The sequence below is a fragment of the Leopardus geoffroyi genome, chromosome A3 (genome assembly GCF_018350155.1).
Source record: "Leopardus geoffroyi isolate Oge1 chromosome A3, O.geoffroyi_Oge1_pat1.0, whole genome shotgun sequence".
Lineage (NCBI taxonomy): Eukaryota > Metazoa > Chordata > Mammalia > Carnivora > Felidae > Leopardus > Leopardus geoffroyi.
In genome coordinates, this window is record NC_059336.1 from 92,337,258 (window position 1) to 92,359,604 (window position 22,347).

Consider the following 22,347-nt stretch of genomic DNA (forward strand, 5'->3'; position numbering starts at 1 on the left):
AATAAATGAGTAAGACATACATAAGATTTATTAGATCAGGTTAATTGTTGGATGCATCTAAATGGACCTATGAAGGGGCGCCTGGGTGGCGCAGTCGGTTAAGCGTCCGACTTCAGCCAGGTCACGATCTCGCGGTCCGTGAGTTCGAGCCCCGCGTCGGGCTCTGGGCTGATGGCTCAGAGCCTGGAGCCTGTTTCCGATTCTGTGTCTCCCTCTCTCTCTGCCCCTCCCCCGTTCATGCTCTGTCTCTCTCTGTCCCAAAAATAAATAAACGTTGAAAAAAAAAAAAAATTTAAATGGACCTATGAAAAGTATTTGAGGTAAGTAACTTCTATCACGTTGGTTATCAATTCTTCCTACAATATCATTTATCCTATTCAATTCTTTTGGAAAATAAAGCAAAAAAATAATTCTTTGCAGCTAGTTGTTTACATGGTTTTACATATATTATTTGGGGGGGAAAGTCCCATTGGATATAAACCAGTTTCATAGAAAAATAACACTGACTCAGTTTGGGAGATCCAAGTCAGCGAGAAATTTTACTAGCTTAAATAGGCTATATCATAAGCGACCTTTGCATTCGAAATGCTTTTTAAACAATACTTACTATGCATATGATAAAAGCATTTATTGTTTTCCAGAAAAAAAAAGAAATAAAACCGAAACACAACAACAACAAAAACCTTCAATATTTCAAATTGCTTTAAAATTCCAAATGGCAACGAGGCCACATTGTAAACTAATTCTTTGCCAAAAGTAATATTTTAACTTAGATATGTCCTATGGGAGAAGTAATCTGAGCCAGTAAATATTGGTTTTAATATTTATGAAAATGAATCTGGCTAAAGCAATCATTTTGATTTGCAAAAAATTCTCTTTTCACATTGATACTTCACCATATCAGCCAAATCCCATCTCAACTTGTGTATTAGTCAAATATTAAGCTATGATCCAAATACCAACTGTCTCAAATTGATTTTTTAGGTCATGAAGTGAAATAAATCAAATATTAGCTTCCTCTAAAAATAAACACTTCAAAAATGTTATTTTTATAATGATTACTATGCGGTACAGAATTTGTGAAAAATACTTGCCTGGTGACATGACAGGGAAAGTGTCAAATTTTAACTCACTTTGGGTGACAGAATGAACTGCGTGCCTTAGTCAGGAGTACAGGAGTACAGGTGTATACATCAGGCAGATTAAAGTTCCAGTCGTGTCTCTACTAGCTGAGCCCTTGGTGGAGTCACTAACTGCATACGCTTCTGTTTCCTTATCTAAAGAATGGAAGCTAAATGGCCTTTGGCCACCATCAATATGGGAATGAGGGGAAACAATATACATTGCACACACACACAAATAGATATAAAATATCTGACACTAGTGGATGCTTAGTAAGAAGAGTGTTTATTGATGTGTAGTCATAAAGAGTGTCACTTATTTAATATTTTTTCCTTCTTTCTAATGAGATCTTTTCATTTTTAATGACCATGACTAAAATCTGTGACTGGTGCATATAAGACAAAAGGACTGCTATGAATTTTGTATAGTGGTTTCAGGTAAACTTTAGCTTTATCTGTGATGTTCACCTTTAATAAATAAATAAGTAAATAAACAACTAAGCCAGTACATTTATATATTATATCATATATATGACATACATATATATGCATATGTGTGTGTGTGTGTATATATATATATATATAAATATATATATATATATATATATATATCTTTATGTCTTTTACTGCTCCATATATCCAACAGTGTTTTAAAAGTTATTCTTGCAAGACTGGAGGTTCTTATCTTTCATGTGGGTGCAGCTAAATTCATATTAAGTTAAAGGTACTTTGAAATCAAGTAATTAGATTAACGAAGTTGCCTCAAAAAATAAGACAAATGGCAAGTAGTATTTGTTGAAGAGTCAGAGACAAGAATATATTTGGACGCTTCTTGGAAGGCATGGACAGAGTACCAGACCACTGGGACCCTGGGGCCAGCAGGGAGTCCTGGCCGCTGGCTGTGAGGAGCCACATGATAGATGGGGCTACAGGAAGAATGCTTTCGTGTCACTGCTTTTGTAGGAGTTGTCCTGCCTGATAATTCCTCTTTTCCACAATCTCCGTGTGCTAGGAGAGCAAGTGGAAGTTATCTCACTGATAGGTCATTGAAGGTCATCTGTGGGATCTAAGGCGGCAAAGGATACAACCTGAGATATTCGGTTGTCTTGGTACCAACTGCAAGTTTAAATTGGAGTTCTGATACCAACTTACCGTAACACATCTGCACGCAGATATGGAAAGGTAGTAAGAACATGTGGAACAAAACAAAATAAACACACAAATGTGGTATCACTATTTAGTCCGGCCCCAAAAATTTTAAGTGACGTTGTAAAAGTAATTCATTTCTAAATAACCACAAGAGCCCACACAGAGGGGGCTGGCCGTTGAAAGAGGTGAAAGATGAAGCAAGACATCTAAGCAGTTCACCCGAAACATCTGATGCAGTCTTTCATATAAAGTTTGTGGCTTTAAGTAAACTTTAAAAACACAGTACAAACCCTAAGAAGTGTAACTGTGCCTCTAGCAAATTGTAGTGCTCTCTGGGAACTTAGGTATGGATGTGTAGGGTTTGGTTTCCGTTTTTGAAATTACACCCTGTCTTTTTTGTTATCAAAAGACTGTCAGGGGATTCTGAGAATTTTCTGAAGTTAACAAAGTGAAAATATGTAAAAAATACATCTTAATGTCAGAAAAAAAATCAAATTAAAGCAATGGTTTAATTGGTTTCATACTGAATTTATTTTACTGGTCTGTGGTTTGTTATTGAGACTCTGGTTTGAAGTACTTGTAACAAGAACAACTTATACATTGAGGGATTTGGGCAAATGCCAAGTTAAGTATTGGGCAAATACTCTTCATTTAATGGGGATTAAGTTCCCTCCTTATTGTTTCCAGTTGATTAGTAGCTCACTTGCACTTTTCCCCTTAACTCTTTCCCTGTAGATAGAATTCTGGTTAATACAAAAGATCTTTAAAAGCTTAGTTAAAGTTTAATTTTTTTTAAACATTTTAAAAATGGGACTTCTGCTGTCCTTTCACAATACACAGCAAAACTATTTTTCCGTCCTCCTCTTGGGAAACATAGAAGAGTCACTTAATTGGTAGTGTTGCCAATCTACAGGAGAAAACAAAGTGATTCCGTCTTCATTTCTTCATTTGATGACCCGAAATAAAATGCAAAGATTTCATACACATAAATTGGTAGCCACCTAAATATACCAGATTTACAAATATTGTTTTTATGCTGCTGGACATCAAAGAAACCACACTGTACTGTACATGTACATTGGCCAAAACATCTAGCAAGTAGCATCATTATCTTAATGAAGATGCTCCTGTGCATTCAACATATGCCAGTGATGGATGAGTGGAGGCGGGCTGCTCCCTTCCCTTCTCTGCAGCTCAGGCGGCATGCAGCCTTAGTCACTGAACATGACAGCTCTAGAAACAAACATGGCTTGAGTAGGAAAAACCTTCTATAATCTGAGCACTTTGTTTACTCCAAGTCTGGCAGTGGGAAAAGCCAGAGAAGTGTTCCTGAGCCTGACATTGACTGTCCTAAGGTGTGGCATTGACAGTAAGGAGAGAAACAAGAGAATTATAAAAATAATAAATAACTGGCACTTTGTCCCTGAACCTTTAGTGAGGTTGGTTTCCCTGAACGTAAGTCCAGCATTAATTGTTCGAGTCGCCAATCCCTAAGTCATCAGTTATGAGGTGCAGTGTGTTTGTATATATTCAGTTTAATAAGATTGTGCTCTTTGAAAATTCCTATCTCAAATGACTTAAATAAATGCTCTGACATTTAAAGGGCTAAATTTGAATCAAGCTGAACACCACGTGGCCTGAGGAATTACTATGCATGGTAATAGTTTTAGAAGTACTGTCCACAGTTTCTAAAAATTCTTCTTGGCCATGAAAATAGAAAATGGATTTCTCATCTCTTTAGACAAACTATCCCTTTATTCAAGCTTAATTCTTTCTTAGTCCTTTTACTTCTTTTTCTTTTTTTTTTTTTTTTTTTTTTTTGTGGAGGTAAACAATGGCTAACCAACAGCAAAAAAACAAATAAAAGCAAACTAAAGTACAAAATTAGGACTTCATTTTATCAGTTCAGGAAAATGCAATAAAAAAACATTGAAATTGTTTTTATATAGTTTGTTATTTGGATGAAATTATTTATGAAATCACCACTTGGCTTTATTCTTGGCTAGGTATTAACTAATTCTCATTAAGCTCCTGAATGGGAATTAAACTTTGTTCTTTTCTAAGTATATTGTATTCTAGCAAGATGTTATTAAAATGAAAATACCTGTTGAAATCCATGGAAGTAAATGGAATGATTGTTAGAACAGTGTTTCTAAAGAGGATGGGGAGTAAAAGCCAGGCATGAGGGTAAGAGGTGGGTGTGGAAATGTGCAGCCAGGAACACCCAGAGAGATTTTCCAAGTACACTCGTCTAGCAACACCCTTCCACACCCCACCCAGATCCTCTAACCAAGTACCCCAAGATGAACCAGCATCAAGAGTGATGGAAGGGAAATGGCTGGAAGATGTACATTTGAAAAAAAATTGTATTAAAAAAAAAACAGCATGAAGAAGCCCCATCTGTGATTTGTTCAGATTTGTTCCTCATTCACCCTCCAAGCCAGTGCTGCCTGATATAAACTGCTCAGGTAGACTTCAGACAGGAAGGTAGGGATTGAAAAGCATGAAAACTTCAATCCATCCCATTCATAATTTTCATAAAATAGCAAATTCTCAGCAATTATTATTTTAAAAATTGGCATTTATAGTGCACCTGGCAGTGGGTTTGATGTTTTTACAAGTATTGTCTCACTGAATGTTCACACACATAACATGACAGTGGGTATTTATTTTATTTTATTATCTTATTTTATAGAAAATGAGTCTGAAATTTGGAAAGATATTATCTTAACCACAAAAAACTAAATCCAAAGTATTCCTCCCTGGAGTTTTAAATAGGGTCAAAGAAATTCCCATCAGCTCTCAGAAGGCAGTCTTGTGTATATTAATAGGTATCAGTTCATGTATGAGGGTGTTGAGTTGTGGCAGATGCCTGGTTATGCCCAACAGCTCACAACCTGAATTACCACTAGCATACATTCCATTAGGAGAGTTGGATTTGTGTGGCAGTATTATTACCCCATTGTTTGTGCAGTGGTATCATAGATATTGGACATTAATAAAGATACCATTATTTCTCTTGCATTATCAGAAGGTTTATGATCTGAGTATCAATTTTGTAAGATGGAATTTCCTAATGCATTTATGCAGCATATCACCTTCACCATTGCTTATCCTTCACCTCAAATCTATTTCCTTTTTGTTGAAATCATTCTAAATGCATTCCACAAATATTTACAGTGTGACTGCCATGTGTGAGGCACTAAACTAGGTGCTAGGAATCTCTGTTTAAGAAAACACAGCCTCTGCTTTCAAGTAATTTCCTGACTGGAGTAAATTTAAAGGTAAAATGGCAACTGCATATATGTTAGGCTTGCATTTTGCCAAGAAGGTATCATCAGTTTTGAGATCATGAGTTTAACTGGCACATTGAATTCATTGTGAAATAGGTTAGATGGACAGGAGATTTTAATTAAACTTGAAAATATGTTTTTTTAGCTGCCAGTTGTTGGAGTAGAGAGGGATCAATGGACCATTTCAGTATGATTCTATGTATATAGATCAATCAATTGATCAATATCTATCTGCCCATCTATCTACCTTTCATCTATTTGTTATTTATAGACTTATTTATTTTTGTGCAGGAGATCTTCTATATTAATTGCAGGAGGATATGGTAAGGTAATTTGTTTTGGAGTATCACAGTCTAGGTAATTGGAATATAGGCTTTTCATTTACTAAGAGTGGTAAGACAGTATAAAAAAACATATTGGAAGAGTTTTAATTAGAAGTTTGTTTTTTGGAAATGCCAGTTTTGTGGTGGAAAGTTAGGTTCAGGTGGGTTGTCCAGTGAACAATTGGATAAATGAATTTGGAGTTCCTGGGAGGACTCTGGGTTAGTGATAAAAATTTGGAAGCTTATAGTACTCAAAATCATGGATGTAAGTGTATCTAGAGCAGAGAAGATATGGGAGTAAACAGTAAGAAGTCTAAAGATTTCATACAAATCAGGGCTGAGAGGAAGAAAAGAGGAAGCAGGAAAAGACATGCGGAAGGAGCAGTGAGGCAAGAGGAAAACTGAGAGTGGCAAACCAGAAGTCAAATGAATTACTTTGAAAGGAGAGAGTAATTCCCCAAACCAACTGCTGATGGTTGCTTCAATAACATCGGGGCTTGACCGGTGGATTCATGAACAACTTGGTAAGAGCAGTTTCAGTGCGGTGAGGTGAAAGCCTGGTTGGAGTGAGTTCAGGAGAGAATAGGAGGCAAGAAATTATAGAGAATATAGACAACACTTTCGTGTTCCATGTGTTCTTCCGTTAAAACTTCAATGACAATGATCAGAATGATTTTAGTGGGTTTACGCTATGTGCAATGAAAGTACAGACACTTTAATGGGAACAGACCAGATGGGTACTGTCTACTCATTTGGAGACCCATTTTAGTTCCATTGGGCTCATTTATAACTCCTTGGTAATGTCTTTCAAAATATACATTTCATGACATTCTTATCAAAGTGAAAAATATGTTATATGTATGTTTTTTTAGGAGTCAAAAGTCCTATAACCTTTCTTCACTATACAGTAATTTATTTTATAATTACCTCCTTACTCTTTAATATAATAGTGGTTTATCTTGGGAGTTAGTATAGTTTCATAGTGATTAAGAGCACAGACTATGGGGCTCAAAACTCAGCTCAGTTTCTTTGGGTTCTGTGGCCTTAAACAAGTTTATGTCTCAGTTTTTTCATTGGTATCTGAGAACAATTATAGCGCCTACCTCCTAGTGTGGTCTCAGGGGTCAAATGAGTTAATAGGGTAATACATTACAAAAAAACCTAGAAAAGTGCCTGGCATGTAAGAAATACTCTATATATGTTAATTATTGTTAATATTAACATTAATCAGTATTTTTAATGTGATGATACCTATACATAATAAATTGGCAAACAAATAAAAGTAGACTAGACTCTAAAGATTTGAAATAAAATTAAATTGATTTTAACTATGGTACTTTAGAAGTTGAATTCTTTTTTATGTACATTTGGAGATTGTCAGACTAATTTCAAAATCAAGTAAGTAATAAAATTACAATAATAAATTAGTGTTGATCCTTAATAGTGTGTATATTGGACTAATGAAGGATATTATATGAACTCCCTCATAGAATACTTGGGAAAATTAAGGGATATACTACATGTAGAGTATTTAGCACAGAGCTTTGAATTTAATAAACATTAAAATTTTGATTAAAAAAAATTTTAAGTTTACTTATTTACGTTAGAGGGACAGGGAGAGCACAAGTGGGGAAGGGGCAGAGAGGGAGAAACAGAATCTGAAGCAGGCTTCAGGCCCTGAGCTATCAGCGCAGAGCCGAATGTGGGGCTCGAACTCATAAACCGTGAGATCTTGACTTGGGCTGAAGTAGAAAGCTTAACCATTGAGCCACCCAGGTGCCCCTAGATGATTTTCTTTTATCTTAACAATTTTATAATACCCTTCCAATGGTGTTGTGGCAGAGTATACTAAGATACCCCCACTACTGATATTTCCCCTTTCTTTCCTTTTGGTAATATAACCTCCTTAGTTTCAGTTAAGCATACAACTTCCCAGGTAGAGACTACAAGTACCATTTTCTTTGCAACTAAATATGGCTCTGTGGCCAAGTTCTTGAGTAAGACATGTGAGCAAAAGCATATAAATATAAACAAACACATAAATAAATGAATAAATAAATAAATCACAAACACAAGAGGCCTTTCCTTTTTTAAATTTTTTAAATGTTTATTTATTTTTGAGAGAGCTGTCAATTTATTTTTGAGAGCCCTCAACACAGAGCCTTACACAGGGCTCAAACTCATGAGCCACAAGGTCATGACCTGAGCCAAATCAGACTCTTAACTGACTGAGCCACCCAGATGCCCCTATACCAGGCCTTTTCATTAAAATAATTGAACAGATGCATTTTGCTTCCTTTCCACAAGTTGTACATGATGAACCACACTGGAACTGGACCAGACAGAATAGGCCAACACTCTAGGACACACACACAATAAAATGTGGTTTATAAAATGTGGTCCTCAGAATGAGGACTATCCCCTCTAACATATGGGACCTTATTAGGAATGCAAAATTCCCAGGTCCTACCCCAGACCTAATGAATCAAAAACTCTGGGAGTGGGTTCAGCAGTCTGTTTTGACAAGCCTTCCAGGAGATTCTCACACACATAAAGTTTGAAAACCACTTCTGTAAGGGATAGGAGGGTAACAAAGTCAAGGCCCTTGGGGCTACGGATGATCTCATGGAACAGAACCATCTGTCCTCCGTCGATTGCCTACTCTTGCATGAGAGAAATGAATTTCTGTTTTGCTTAAACCACTAGATTTTCATGACCCTTTGGTTTTTTTTAAATTTCTTTTTAATTTGTTTTTTGGGAGAGCACGAGTGGGGGAGGGGCAGAAAGAGTGGGACAGGATCTGAAGCAGGCTCTGTGCTGTCAGCAGCGAGCCTGATGTGGGGCTCGAACTCACAACTTTGAGATCATGACCCGAGCAGAAGTCAGATGCTCAACTGACTGGGCCACCCAGGTGCTTCCTCATGAGACTTTGTAATAACAGGTTAGCACTACTCCATTTAAAGCTATTGAGTACTTTTTGGCTTCTCAGTTATTTACTAGCCAACTTTAAGAGGAAGTAATAGGTGAAATTTTACATGAATGGATATTAAAAATCAAACACTATTTATAGAAGAAGAAGGAAAATTGGCTTTCAGTTTGCTGGACCTACTAATAAAAAATACGCATATCCACAATCATAAAGTCAATCCCAGACACACATTACAATATATTTTTCAGCAATAGACATATATACTTCTCAGAAGTAATCTAGAAGTAAATCACATTCAATCAGAATGATACTCACCTATATTTAAATGATTGTACAATTAATCGTGTCTTAGAATTGGAATTCACAGTCTTATTTAATTCATTTGATTCAGTGCAATTTAATAAACTGCAATAAATATTTCATAAGAGCCATTTATGTTTCAGAAACTGTAAAAAGTAGTGGGAAAAACGAAGATGATTAAGACATGAAAACTGCCCTAAAGGGGCTTGCAGTCTCATGAGATAATGGCAGTTGCATTTCCAGAAGCACATTATGAGTTCCATGCTTCCCAATATCCTTTCTAGCCCATTCTCTTTAAAATCTTTGACAAAGTAATATGTAAAAAAAAAATTCTTAATTTTCTCATTAGCTTTTCTTTAACACTTTAGTGATGGTAACTATGTTTGCATGGTTGTGTCTATATCTTATAGTTAATATTAATTTTTTTATTTAGGTATTACTACCTGTAATAAGATGCCTCCATCTTCTGTAGACATTTCTAGGCTGACACTTTTAAGGTGATGTAGGCTGATGTGGTATAAGGGGGTTAAGTGAATTTAACAAGGATTTTGAATCCCAGCTCTGATATTTAGTATGTAGTCTTGGACAAGTTACTTAACTTCTGTAAAGTTCAATTTTCACATCCTTACAATAGTGACAGTAATACCTAACTTACTATTTTTTTAAGTGTATTTATTTTGAGAGAGAGTGAGGGAGAGAGTGTGCATGTGAGCCGAGGAGGGCAGAGGAGATGGAGAGAGAGAATCCCAGGGCAGAGCCTGATTGGGGCTTGATCTCATGAACCGTGAGATCATGAACTGAGCCAAAATCCAGAGTTGGACATTTAACTGACTGAGACCACCAGGCAACCAACCTAACTCACTTTGTGTGTGTGTGTGTGTGTGTGTGTGTGTGTGTGTTTATGTGAGAACTAAACCCCTTTGGTCGTCCCTTGATTTTCACTTTTCCTCATTTCCCACTCACCACAGTGAGTCTCATCCCCACCACCATGCTGAAACTCTCCCCACCAGTGTCACCCTGCTCTCCAGGCTGAAGGTCAAGGGACATGCCTCTGTCTTTATCATATTTGAACTTTTTAAAACACCCCTCACCAAAGTCACCCTGGCCTGCAGGTTGTTGGGATAAATAGACATATTTCAACCTTGTTTGTGTTTGAACATGTTGCACCATTAGGCATCTTCAAGACACTCTTCTTTTGCTCTTTATAAGCATATTCTGTTGTTTTTCCTATATATCTAAATGTGCCTTCTTAGTCTTCTTTTACAATTCCTCTTCTTCTCCCTGCCCTTAAGTGTTTATGATTAGGGTTTTATCCCTTTAGATGCTGTTGCTGTTTTAGCTTGTCTTTTCCTCCTCTCCTTCTGTTTCTTTTTCCCCCTCCCCCCTTATTTCTCTCAGTCCCTCTCCTTAATTCAGTCTAATCCAAGAAGACCTTATCTCATTCCCTGGTTTTAGATAATTTATGAAAGATACTCTGTATTACTATCTCTAAATGTATACTCTTTTTAAATGCCAGATTTGTCCATTTTATTGGATATCTCCAGTAAAGGTATTCAAGTTCGACATAACTTCAAGTTAAATATATCATCTTCTTCCTAACCCTTTCTGTTCCCCTATTATTCCATATTTCATTAATCTACTTGTTTAAACCCCAAATGATGACCATTTTGATTCATCTGTCTCCTTTACTTTGCAGACTCTTGGTGGGACTGTGGCAACACGTTTGCTATATGTTCTCCTTGCATCTACTCGTACCACCATTCTAATCCAATGTATACCCTGTAATAAGAATGATTTATTTTGAATGCAAATTGGATCATATAACATTTGTGTTTAAAAATCCTTAAATGACTTTGTCATACTTGTTAGTTCAAAATTCTTTCTTTTTTAATTTCAAGTATAATTAACATACAGCGTTATATTAGTTTCAGGTCTACAACACAGTGATTCAACAATTGTATGTTATTCATTGCTTGTCATGATTAGTACATTCTCAATTACTTTCACCTATTTCACCCATCCCCTCACTCATCTCCCCTCTGGTAACCATCAGTTTGTTTTCTATATCTGTCTGTTTTCTTGTTTGTCTCTTCTTTGTTTGTTAGTTTTGTTTCTTAAATTCCACATGAGTAAACTCATATGGTGTATGTCTTTCTATGGCTGACTTATTTCACTAAGCATTATGCCATCAACCCATGTTGATGCAAATGGCAAAATTTTATTTTTTATGGTTGTGTAATATTCCACTGTGTATAAATATATATACCGTATATTCTTCATCTATTCATCAATTGATAGATACTTGAGTTGCTTCCATACTTTCCTGTTGTAAATAATGCTGCAATAAACATAGGGGTGTATATATCTTTTTGAATTAGTGTTTTTGTACTCTCTGTGTAAATATCCAATAGTAGAATTACTAGATCACATGGTGATTCTATTTTTAATTGGGAGCGGGGGAACTCCATACTGTTTTCCACAGTGGTTGCACCAGTTTGCATTCTCACCAACAGTGCAAGAGGGTTTCTTTTTTTCACATCCTCACCTACACTTGTTGTTTCTTGTGTTTTTGATTTTAGCCATTCTGACAGGTGCAAGGTGATATCTCATTGTAGTTTTGCTTTGCATTTCCCTAATTATTAGTAAAGTTGAGCATATTTTCATATGTCTGTTGGCCATCTGTATGTCTTCTTTGAAGAAATGTCTGTTCATGTCTTCTGTCCATTTTTTAAATTAGATTATTTGTTTTTGGTGTTGATTTTATAAGTTCTTTATATATTTTGGGTACTAATGCCTCATCAGATATGTGCATTGCAAGTATCTCCCATTCAGTATGTTGGTTTTTAGTTTCATTGATTGTTTCCTTTGTTGTGCAGAAGATTTTTATTTTGATGTGGTCCCAGTAGTTTATTTCTGCTCTTGTTTCTTTTGCCTCAAGAGACATATCTAAAAATGTTGCTGTAGCCAATATCAGAGAAAATATTTCCTGTGCTCTTTTCTAGGATTTTTATGGTTTTCAGTCTCATATTTAGGTCTTATACCCATTTTGAGTTTATTTTTTGTGTATGGTATAAGAAAGCGGTCCAGTTTCATTCTGGTGCATGTAGCTAACCAGATTTCCTAGCACATTTGTTGAAAAGACTGTCTTTTTCACATTGCATATTCTTGACTCCTTTGTCAAAGATTAATTGACCATATAATCATGACTATATTTCTGGACTCTCTATTCTATTCCATTGATCTATTTTTGTGCCAGTACCACACTGTTTTGATTACTACAGCTTTGTACTTTAACCTGAAATCTGGGATTATGATATCACCAGTTTTGTTCTTTTCTATTGAAATTCTTCTGGTTCCATACAAATTTTAGGATTATTTGTTCGAGTTCTGTGAAAATACTGCTCAGCCTCTGTGCAGGAGCAGTCAAAAAGTGTGAAGTGTTGACACTCTTGGGGGAAACTTTGAACATAGATCATCTGAGGTAGATTCTTCAAAATTTCTCAGAGAATCTTGGCAGTATAAGTCATGGCCACCCACTATATCTACCAAGTCGATAGCACTCTCTTTTTTTGGCTTTCCTTCCTTCCTTAAGTTCAGCCTCTCTACTCCTTCACTCTGCTTCCTGAGGTCACCTCCCAAATAAACTTCCATGTCTAAGACTACATCAAGAGCTCTGCTTTTGAAATGTAAAAAAAGACAGTGTCTGTGTCCTCTCTTCTTTCTCTATGCCTTTCTTCTCATCTCTTTCCCATTCTTCCAGAGGACAAGAAATAAATAAAAATAGCTCAACCATTATTTTCTCTCAGATGGAGCAGAACTGGGAATACCTCTGGCGTTAGTGGCACCACATCCACCCCAACTGGCTAAGCCAGGGTCTTCTCAAGACAAAGACAGTTTCTTTCCCAGAAGACATTCTGGTACCAGTTAAATAGGATATTATTCACCACTTCACACATGGTGGAAAAGTCAATGTGTAATATATTCTTACCTTTCTCCCTAGGTTCATATAAAATGCTTCATTGCTGTTTCTGTCCTGCTCCAGCCAGACGTGCTGATTTAGTTTAGTTCCTTAAATGTATTGGTCTTTGTCAGATTCAGTTGCAGATGCCTGCAACTCCTCCCTTCTTATATATATTCTTATATATATTCTTATATATATATTTTTTCCAATTTCAGCTCAAATGTTAGCTCCTCTGGAAGTTATTCCATCACCTCCTTACCATATGCTTCCATATTGCATGACCTTCCATTACCCTTATTCCATTTTTTAGTAATTTCCTGAATAATAAAACTCCATAGAAAATAACTCCATAAGGAAAAAACCCATATGTACTCTACATCCCATTGCCTGGTATATAGAAACCAACCAGCAAACACTGTTAAACGGAAATGGATTAATCAGTTTGAATTGAATTACAAGAGAGAGGACTAGGATTAAGACCAAGTTTCATGGTTTCAAAGGTAGTCTCTATTTCGTAGTTTTTGGTGACATTTTTTAAAAGGTTTTATTCCAGGGGCGCCTGGGTGCCTCAGTCGGTTGGGTATCCGACTTCGGCTCAGGTCATGGTCTCATGGTTTGTGAGTTTGAGCCCCGCATCAGGCTCTGTGCTGACAGCTTGGAGCCTGGAGCCTGCTTCGGATTCTGTGTCTCCCCCTTTCTCTGCCCCTCCCATACTCATGCTCTGTCTCTCTCTGTCTCTCAATAAATAAATGTTTAAAAATATTTTAAAAAGTATTATTCCAAAGAAGATAATTTTTGAAAAATCAAAGACATGAGAGGGTGATGTTTGCAAAAGTAGGCAAGCAAATAGACTACTGTTAGCAGGAGTAGGATAAAGGGACTTGTTAGAAGTTTGAGAGATAGTAATATAATTTTCTTCTCCAGGTGAAATCCTTTTATTTTTGATTGCTTGAAAGCCTGTTTCCCCTTTAACTGCTGGCCTTGTTCCATCTCCCTTTATTTCCCGCAATGGTTTCTTGTGATTTAAACACTCTGAAATCCCTGAAACGGTTACCCCAAGTTGTAGGACCCTTGTGAAACTGGTTACTTAGGAGGTCAGATAGAAAAGAAGAAGAAAATAGTTGTCACACTATTTTAAATTCTGTGAATTTAATTTACCTTCCTAAGTGTATTTTCTCTACTAGAAGTAGTCTTTCTAGTTAGAGCAATGTTTAATGCAAACTATGCCTTGGGCAAATTATTCTGGGGATTTGGACATTGCAGCAAAGAGCTGAGATGAAAGGACACTGAATAGAACTTATGTTTCCTTCTGACTTATAATGGCTGGGCAGTCATGGTAAATAGTATCTATTTCCCCTAACCAAATATCTCTTTCATCTGATGCATTATATTAATTGCCACTGATGCTTTGAATTTTGCCAGCAAATTCTGAGCATTAAAATCACACAGTGCAAAACATTTCCATTTCAATTCTTCAAGGTTATTAGCTTGTTTAAGCTTCAATTTATGCCCGTTGCTTTTTGCAAAATAACGTTTAACTTCTTGTTAATGATAGACTGAGCATTGAAAATGACCCAAAGGAATATAAAAATAATAAGAAACTTTCATCCCGGGGTGCAGGTAAAGAAGTATGCTGTCAGTGTGCCAAAAATTGTTAGGGAAATGTATGCAAACTGTATCTCAGGGAAGGCAAGAGTGAACTAAGGGGCTTGTAGCTAGTGATATGCTACATAAGGAATGTCTTGGAATGGATACAAAAATTTCCGTAACTATTTTTAAGAATTCTGCCAGAGATGGGATTAGAAGAATGAGGTAGCAGGAGGGAAAGGAAAGGTGGAGTCAAAAGAGGGTTTATGCAGATGACCCAGTGGAGGGGAGGAAAATGATTATGCAAGAGAAGGAGGGAAATAATGGAATGAATGTTTCTGACAGGGCAAAAGTAGAAAGAAGCCAACATGTGTGTGGAGAAGCTGGTCTTTGGTGGGTTTGTGGGCAGTTCGTTCATTACACAAAAGGAAGTCTGAGCACAGAGCTACAGGTGCTGATAAGTAGGTCACTGTGATGGAAGCTTAAGGAGGGGCTGTTCTTACTGTTTCAATTTTCAATAAATGGGAATGAGAGAAAAAGTGTTAGGTATTTGAGAAAGAAGTGGTATGAGGCAATTGAGTTTTCCACTTCCACTGTGGACAAGTGAAAGAAGTTGGAGAATGTCACACCTTGTTAAAGTCATGAATAAGACCTATGTATATGAAAACCTAAATAGAACTCAGAAATATAAAACCAGGTGAATTCAAGGTGTAGAATGATACGTAGAGTATATTATTTATGTGAATCTAAAGCGTGCATCCATGTTCATAGGAAGCTTTATGTGTATGCAAAGATGTTTTTAAAAACCTCTTGCAGGGGCGCCTGGGTGGCGCAGTCGGTTAAGCGTCCGACTTCAGCCAGGTCACGATCTCGCGGTCCGTGAGTTCGAGCCCCGCGTGAGGCTCTGGGCTGATGGCTCAGAGCCTGGAGCCTGTTTCTGATTCTGTGTCTCCCTCTCTCTCTGCCCCTCCCCCGTTCATGCTCTGTCTCTCTCTGTCCCAAAGATAAATAAACATTGAAAAAATAAAAAAAAAATAATAAATAAAAACCTCTTGCAGAACATATACTAAAATCATGGCAGTGGTTGAAGGGACGGAAGAGGGCAGATGGGGAAGGAACTGAGCAGGTGGTAACAGGTGGAAGCAAAGGTGGGCAGCTAAAGAGGGATTTAGAGTTTTCTGAATTGTTTTATTTCTTTAAAAAAGATTTGAGGCAAAGATGACAAAGATGAACAACTAATAATTCAGAATGATGTTAGAGATAGAAATATTGGGCTATAATCTATTTTATGTTTATAATCTATTTTTGCTATTTTTCGAAACAAAATGCATATAAAATGGAAAGAAAAGTTGATAGACATGTGGACAAAAATATGAATTCTATACTGTACTGAACCTTCAATCTTAAAAATATCCAAGGGACAAAAATTAAGTAAGTAGTTATGAAAAATAATATAATGCTGTACATGTCCTCTGTTTATTTTTAGTAAATATCATACCCTTCGTAAATTCTAAAAGTCGAAATAGTACAGCCCGTATCTTCCTGGAAAAATGCAAATAAAATACAGAATGGTGCACAGCTATAAACAACAGTTCACTCAGGAATTTGTAAATACTTCCCCCACAAAAGATAAGACAAAACAAAATAAAATTCTTGGGTTAAAGAGGAAGACACATTGTCAATTTTATACTAGCTAAAAAGTCATGAGGATGAGATGACTCCACGTCAAAATGTTTGTAATGCAGCCACATTTGCACTTAATAACCTTGTTTGTTTTGTTTTCTTTTTAAATTTTTTTTAACACTTATTCATTTTTGAGAGTGAGAGAGACATAGCATGAGCTGGGGAGGGGCAGAGAGAGAGGGAGACACAGAATCCGAAACAGGCTTCAGGCTCTGAGCTGTCAACACAGGGCCCGACTCGGGGCACGAACCCACAAACCGGGAGATCGTGACCTGAGTTGAAGTCAGACGCTTAACCGACTGAGCCACCCAGGCGCCCCTGTTTGTTTGTTTTTTAATATGAAATTTATTGTCAAATTGGTTTCCATACAGCACCCAGTGCTCATCCCAACAGGTGCCCTCCTCAATGTCCATCACCCACTTTCCCCTTTCCCCCACCCTCATCAACCCTGTTTTGTTTTGTTTTTAAAGAAGAGAGATGGAGGCAAGCATCTTATTTTATTAAGAACACAGAGACCAGAGAGTTTGAAGTCGTTGGGTTTTTTGGATTTTTTTTGTTTTTGTTTTTAATTTTAGACAAGTGGGAGGAGAGGGGCAGAGGGAGAAAAAATCTTAAGCAGGGTCTATGGCCAGCACAGAGCTCAACACGGGGCTTGATCCCATGACCCTGGGAGCTGAAATAAAGAGTTGGAATCTCGACTGAGCCACGCAGGCGCCCCTTGTTTTCTTTTCAAATAAAAACAACAGGGAAAGAAGGGAAGAAGTGAGAGAGGAAGAAAAGAAAGAAAATGGGTAAGAGGAAGGAGAGCATCACAATTCCTGACTTCAAGCTGTATTACAAAAGTGTAATCATCCAGACAGCATGGTACTATATTCACTTTTAATCTTAGTTCAGGAAACAAAGAACAATGAAACAACCCTAAGGATGTAGGCAAGAGTGTTAACATCAATTCACCTTAATGAATTAGAAGACAGAAAGACTCTATAATAATATGCATGCCAGGGTTCATAACATACATGTATTAATAAAATGGGCAAAACTTCATTAAAACTAATTAAAAATAAAATAGTTAAATTGTTAATATTAGAAATAGACATCGGATTTGTGGTCCATGAGTGTGAGGATTTTTGTCTGTTTTGTTTGCTGTCCTATATCCAGACCTCCAATCAGTCATGGCACATAACAGCCCTCACTCCATCTTGGTTGGGTAATCATGAATCAGATTTTAAACATATAAGGGAAAACTAAAATCACTTTACTAATAACTACGGACTTCTAACTATAAAGGTAATATTCTAGAAAAATATAAATTACCAAAAGGAGCTGAAACACAAAAACAATAATGGCAAAAATTCATTTTAAACACATTTTCTCAAGAACAGAAATAGGTCTGAGAAGATCTTTGAGGCTCTCTTCTTTCAGACTTTTAAGAAACACATAATATCCAAGCTTTATATTTGGTTACAGAGTATAAAAAAAAAGGCTTTCTAATCCCTCTCATGAAAGTAGCATAATATGGATATGAAATCCTGGAAAATGCTGCATAAATACGTAAATCAATCTTACTATAGTATGTAAAGGAAGTTTTTCCAAATAAAATATTAAGTTTTTAATTTTAAAAGAGAGAGGGAAATGAAAGGAACACTTCAAAAGTGGGCTCTTCTTGGGCACCTGGGTGGCTCAGTTGATTGTGCTTCCGACTCTTGGTTTTGGCTCAGGTCATGATCCCACGGTTGTGGGATTGAGCTCCAGGCCCAACATGGATCTTGCTTAAGATTCTCTCTCTTTCTCTCTCTCTCTCTCTCTCTCTCTCTCTCTCGCCCACTGCCCCTCTCCCCTGCTTATGCACTCTCTCTAAAAAAAAAAAAAATAAAGGACTGTTCTTTCCCCAGTACCTCTCTTCAGCAAATAGGCTCCCAACCTTAAAACTGTAGTGATCCTCTTTGTAAAATTGACTGGACAGGAAAAAGTGATATCTGACTTCTTCTCACTATGTCTGTGTGTGTCTCTCTTTCCTTCCTTTTTAAATTTTCTGTTTCTCCTATCTTTTGCTATATCTCCATCTCTTTCTCCTTCTTTCTGTGTGCGTGTGTGTGTGTGTATGTGTGTGTGTGTGTGTGTATGCATGCATGTGATGAGAGGTGGTATTCTGCACCAAGACTTGAGGTTGCACCTGCACTCTGTATCTGAAGGAGCAGCCTGTATCACTAAGGATGGGAAGCAGTGTCAGTCATCTGCCACTGATATCAAAGGAGAACCTCACATCAACAGCAGCTAGCATGCCATCCACTGTCCAACAAGATTGACATGCATCTATGTCGTGTGAACAGCCACCATCCCAGTGGCCTAGATGCTGAAAAGTCTTCCAGGCCAACATAGAGGGCTATTGGAGGTATAGAAAGGAAAGCTCTGCCTACTCTCATCCTACATCTGTGTCTTCAGGTTACTTAATGGACCCAGCTGGAGATCACAAGACAGGGCAATGTTGAAGCATACAGGATAGAGAATAGCATGAGCCTCAGGTCCAAGGAGATTTTATTTCAGATCTCAGCACCACCACTTACTAGACACATGCAATGTAAAAGCATGGCTGTACCTTTCTCTATAACTGATTTTTTTGTTATTTTTCCTCTAAGATTTTGTTATAGAAAATCAAATACAAGGATAAGCTGAAAGAATTATCAGTTTAACACTGATATACCCATCACCTGTATTTACAATGAACTTTTTGCCCTATTTGCCTATCATCTAATTCATCTTTTAATTTATCAAGCCATCTTATTTTTGGAGGATGTCTCTTTTTTTTCTTTTTTAAAATTTATTTTATTTTATTCTTTTAATCACTGGTTTTTAAGTCATAGATAGAAAGACAGATACCATATGTTTTCACTCTTATGTGGATCCTGAGAAATTTAGTGGAGGACCATGGGGGAGGGGAAGAAAAAAAAAAAAAGGAAAGGTTAGAGAGGGAGGGAGCCAAAACATAAGAGACTCTTAAGAACTGAGAACAAACTGAGGGTTGATGGGGGTGGGAGGGAAGGGGGGGGGTGATGGGTATTGGGGAGGACACCTGTTGGAATGAGCACTGGGTGTTGTATGGAAACCAATTTGACAACAAATTTCATATTTAAAAAAATAATCACTGGTTTTTAATCTAAAATGGGAGCTAACATAGGGAGTAAATAAGAGCATCATAGAGTAACATAATTTTTAGATTAAGTGAGTTAAGCACTTAAACAGAATGTTAACTAGGGCATTGTTATGCTTTTTTCATTAAAATGATAATACACAAAGTGTATAATACACACAGTGGTTTTACTTTCCCTTCAGATTCCTGAATTACATTTCTTTCTGAATGACTATGATAAAGAGATGGAAGAAGCAATTCATATCTAGTTTTTTCTTTTTCTGCTATGCTTCTCTCCTACCTTGAACCTGTGTCTCTCAGTGGTGTTACTGGATACGTGCCAGACTTCTCCAATTCCTAAGAAAACACTTCCCCCCCACCCCCACTGAGAGCTTCTGGTTAGTATTTGGTTTCTTTCTTCACTTTGGTTGCATCTACAGGAATTCTTCAAAGCGATTTGGAAAATCATGTGATTTGTTTAACAAGTGTTTATAGATTAACTCCTTTATGACTGGTAGTGGAGAGCAAGTACCTTCATGAAGTTTACAGTATTAGAGACAAACAGCAAACTATTTAATAAATATATGAATATGAAACAGAGGAAATCATTGTATAAGTAACATAAATACTTTGCTATGATAGAGAATAGATTGATACAAGGATATGGATTTGAGTTTCTTATTGGGGTAAGATGGTTAGAGAAAGCCTCTTTAAGGAGGCGAAATTACATCTGAGAACTATAGGGCGGGAGGGTAGTCCAGAGATAAGAGGAGATTATCAGCACTTACGTTTTTGCTAGGGGTGGGAAAGAGTATGGTGTGCTTGCTATAGTATCCAAGGCCAGTCAGTATAAAGGGAGCACAGCGGCAAACAGGAGAATGGAACAGGAACATGAGGTTAGCAAGGTTGATGAGACAAGTCACACAGGGCCTTATACTCAACTGTAAGGAATTGGATGTTTTGATAACTGTAGTCAAATACTCTACCACTGAGCTATACCCCCTCTAGGATGTTTTGATAACTGTGATAGGAAGTTACTGAAGGATTTTCAATATTGGTGTGATACTCAATTTATATTTCAAGGAGAAAATGCTGGCTCTCATATGGTAAATGGATTATGGGAGAACATGTTTGGAGATCTACAGTCTTTGTTCAGGGTAGTGTTTTAGGCTAGCACGGTAACAGTGGGACAGAATTGGATTTTTGACATGTCTATAGGATCAGTAAGATTTGATGACAGGTTGGATGATGGACAGAGGGAAATGAAGGAATTACTACTTCCTTTTAAACCTCTTGTTGGGCCAAGTAGATAGATGGGGATGGCATTTGGTGAGGTGGAAAGAATCAAAGAGGACCATGTCTTCTGAAGAAAGAGAAATAAATATTTAAATTTTGGATATGTAAACTCCAAGATTCTTATGACATTTTTGCCAAATTATATTAATTGTTCTCAACTATTTGCTGAGTCTCCATGTGGGTGGGTTATGTTCTCCCGCCCCATGGATATCAGGCTTGACTGTATGATCCGCTTTGGCTGATGAAATGTGGGTAGAAGGACATATGCCACTTCTAACAAAAGGCTTTAAGAATTATTGTATGGTTTTCACATCATTCTTTTCCATCTGTCATAAAAGCAGCATATCCCAGATAGAGGTTGTCTCTTCAGACTTGATTCAAGTATGGAAAACATGCATGGATCAGAGCTCTTTAGCTGAAAAGGAGGCAACATTTAATGAGGGTGTAAATAAACTTTTGGTGTAATGTATTGAGATTTGGGGATTGTTGGTTACTATATTATAACTTAGCATAAGCCAACTAATTCAATATCCTAGTGGATATGTTGTGTAGATGGTTGGAGATACAAGTTTGGGTCTTAATGAAGAGGTAAGATTTAAAAATAGGAATTTCTGGAGCACCTGGGTGGCCCAGTCGGTTAAGCATCCGACTTGGGCTCAGGTCATGATCTCACAGCTGGTTGAGTTCAAGCCCCACATTGGGCTATGTGCTGACAGCTCAGAGAGAGCCTGGGGCCTGCTTCAGATTCTGTGTCTCCCTCTCTCTCTGCCCCTCCCCTGCTCACGCTCTCTCTTTCTGTCTCTCAAAAAAAAATAAATGTTAAAAATAACTTAAAAAAATAAGAATAACAAATAAAAATGAATTTGAAATTCATCAGCAAATAAATGTATAAAGCCAAGGCATTGGGTGAAATCATCTCATAAATGTGTGTACCAGGAAAAATGAATGGGTAAGGAACTCTTTTAATCAGTTTGAGTTGAGTGACAGAATACCACAGATTGGGTTGCTTATGAACAGAAATTAATTTCTCACAATTCCAGAGGCTGGAAAATCCAAGGCCAAGTCACTGGCAGATTTGGTATCTGGTGACACCCTACTTCCTGGTTCAGAGATGGCTTTTCTTTCAGTGTCCTCACATGGTAGAAGGGATGAGAAATCCCTTGGGATCTCTTTTATAAGGTCAATAATCCCAGTCATGAGAGCTCCACTCTTGTGACCTAATCACCCCCATAGGCTCCACCTCCAATACCATTGCATCGGGGATTAGCTTTCAACATATGAGTTTTGGGGGAACACAGACATTCAGTTTGTATAGGAACTGAGCCTAGGGACATCCCCAAAGTGGAGTTTTAAAGAAAAGTAGCTGCAAAGAAGACTGAAAAGGAGAACATAATGAAAAAGTGAGAGAAGCGGAGGAGGAGCCAGCTGTGTCTAGAGCTGCAGAAGTGTTAGAAGGAAAGTGGTTCTTCAGCCTAGAATCCTGGAAGGCTCGTCCTTTGTGACCTTGACAAGATCAATTTCATTTGAGAGGTAGAAGCAGATTTAGACTGGAATTTACTGAATGTGTGATGCAGATTT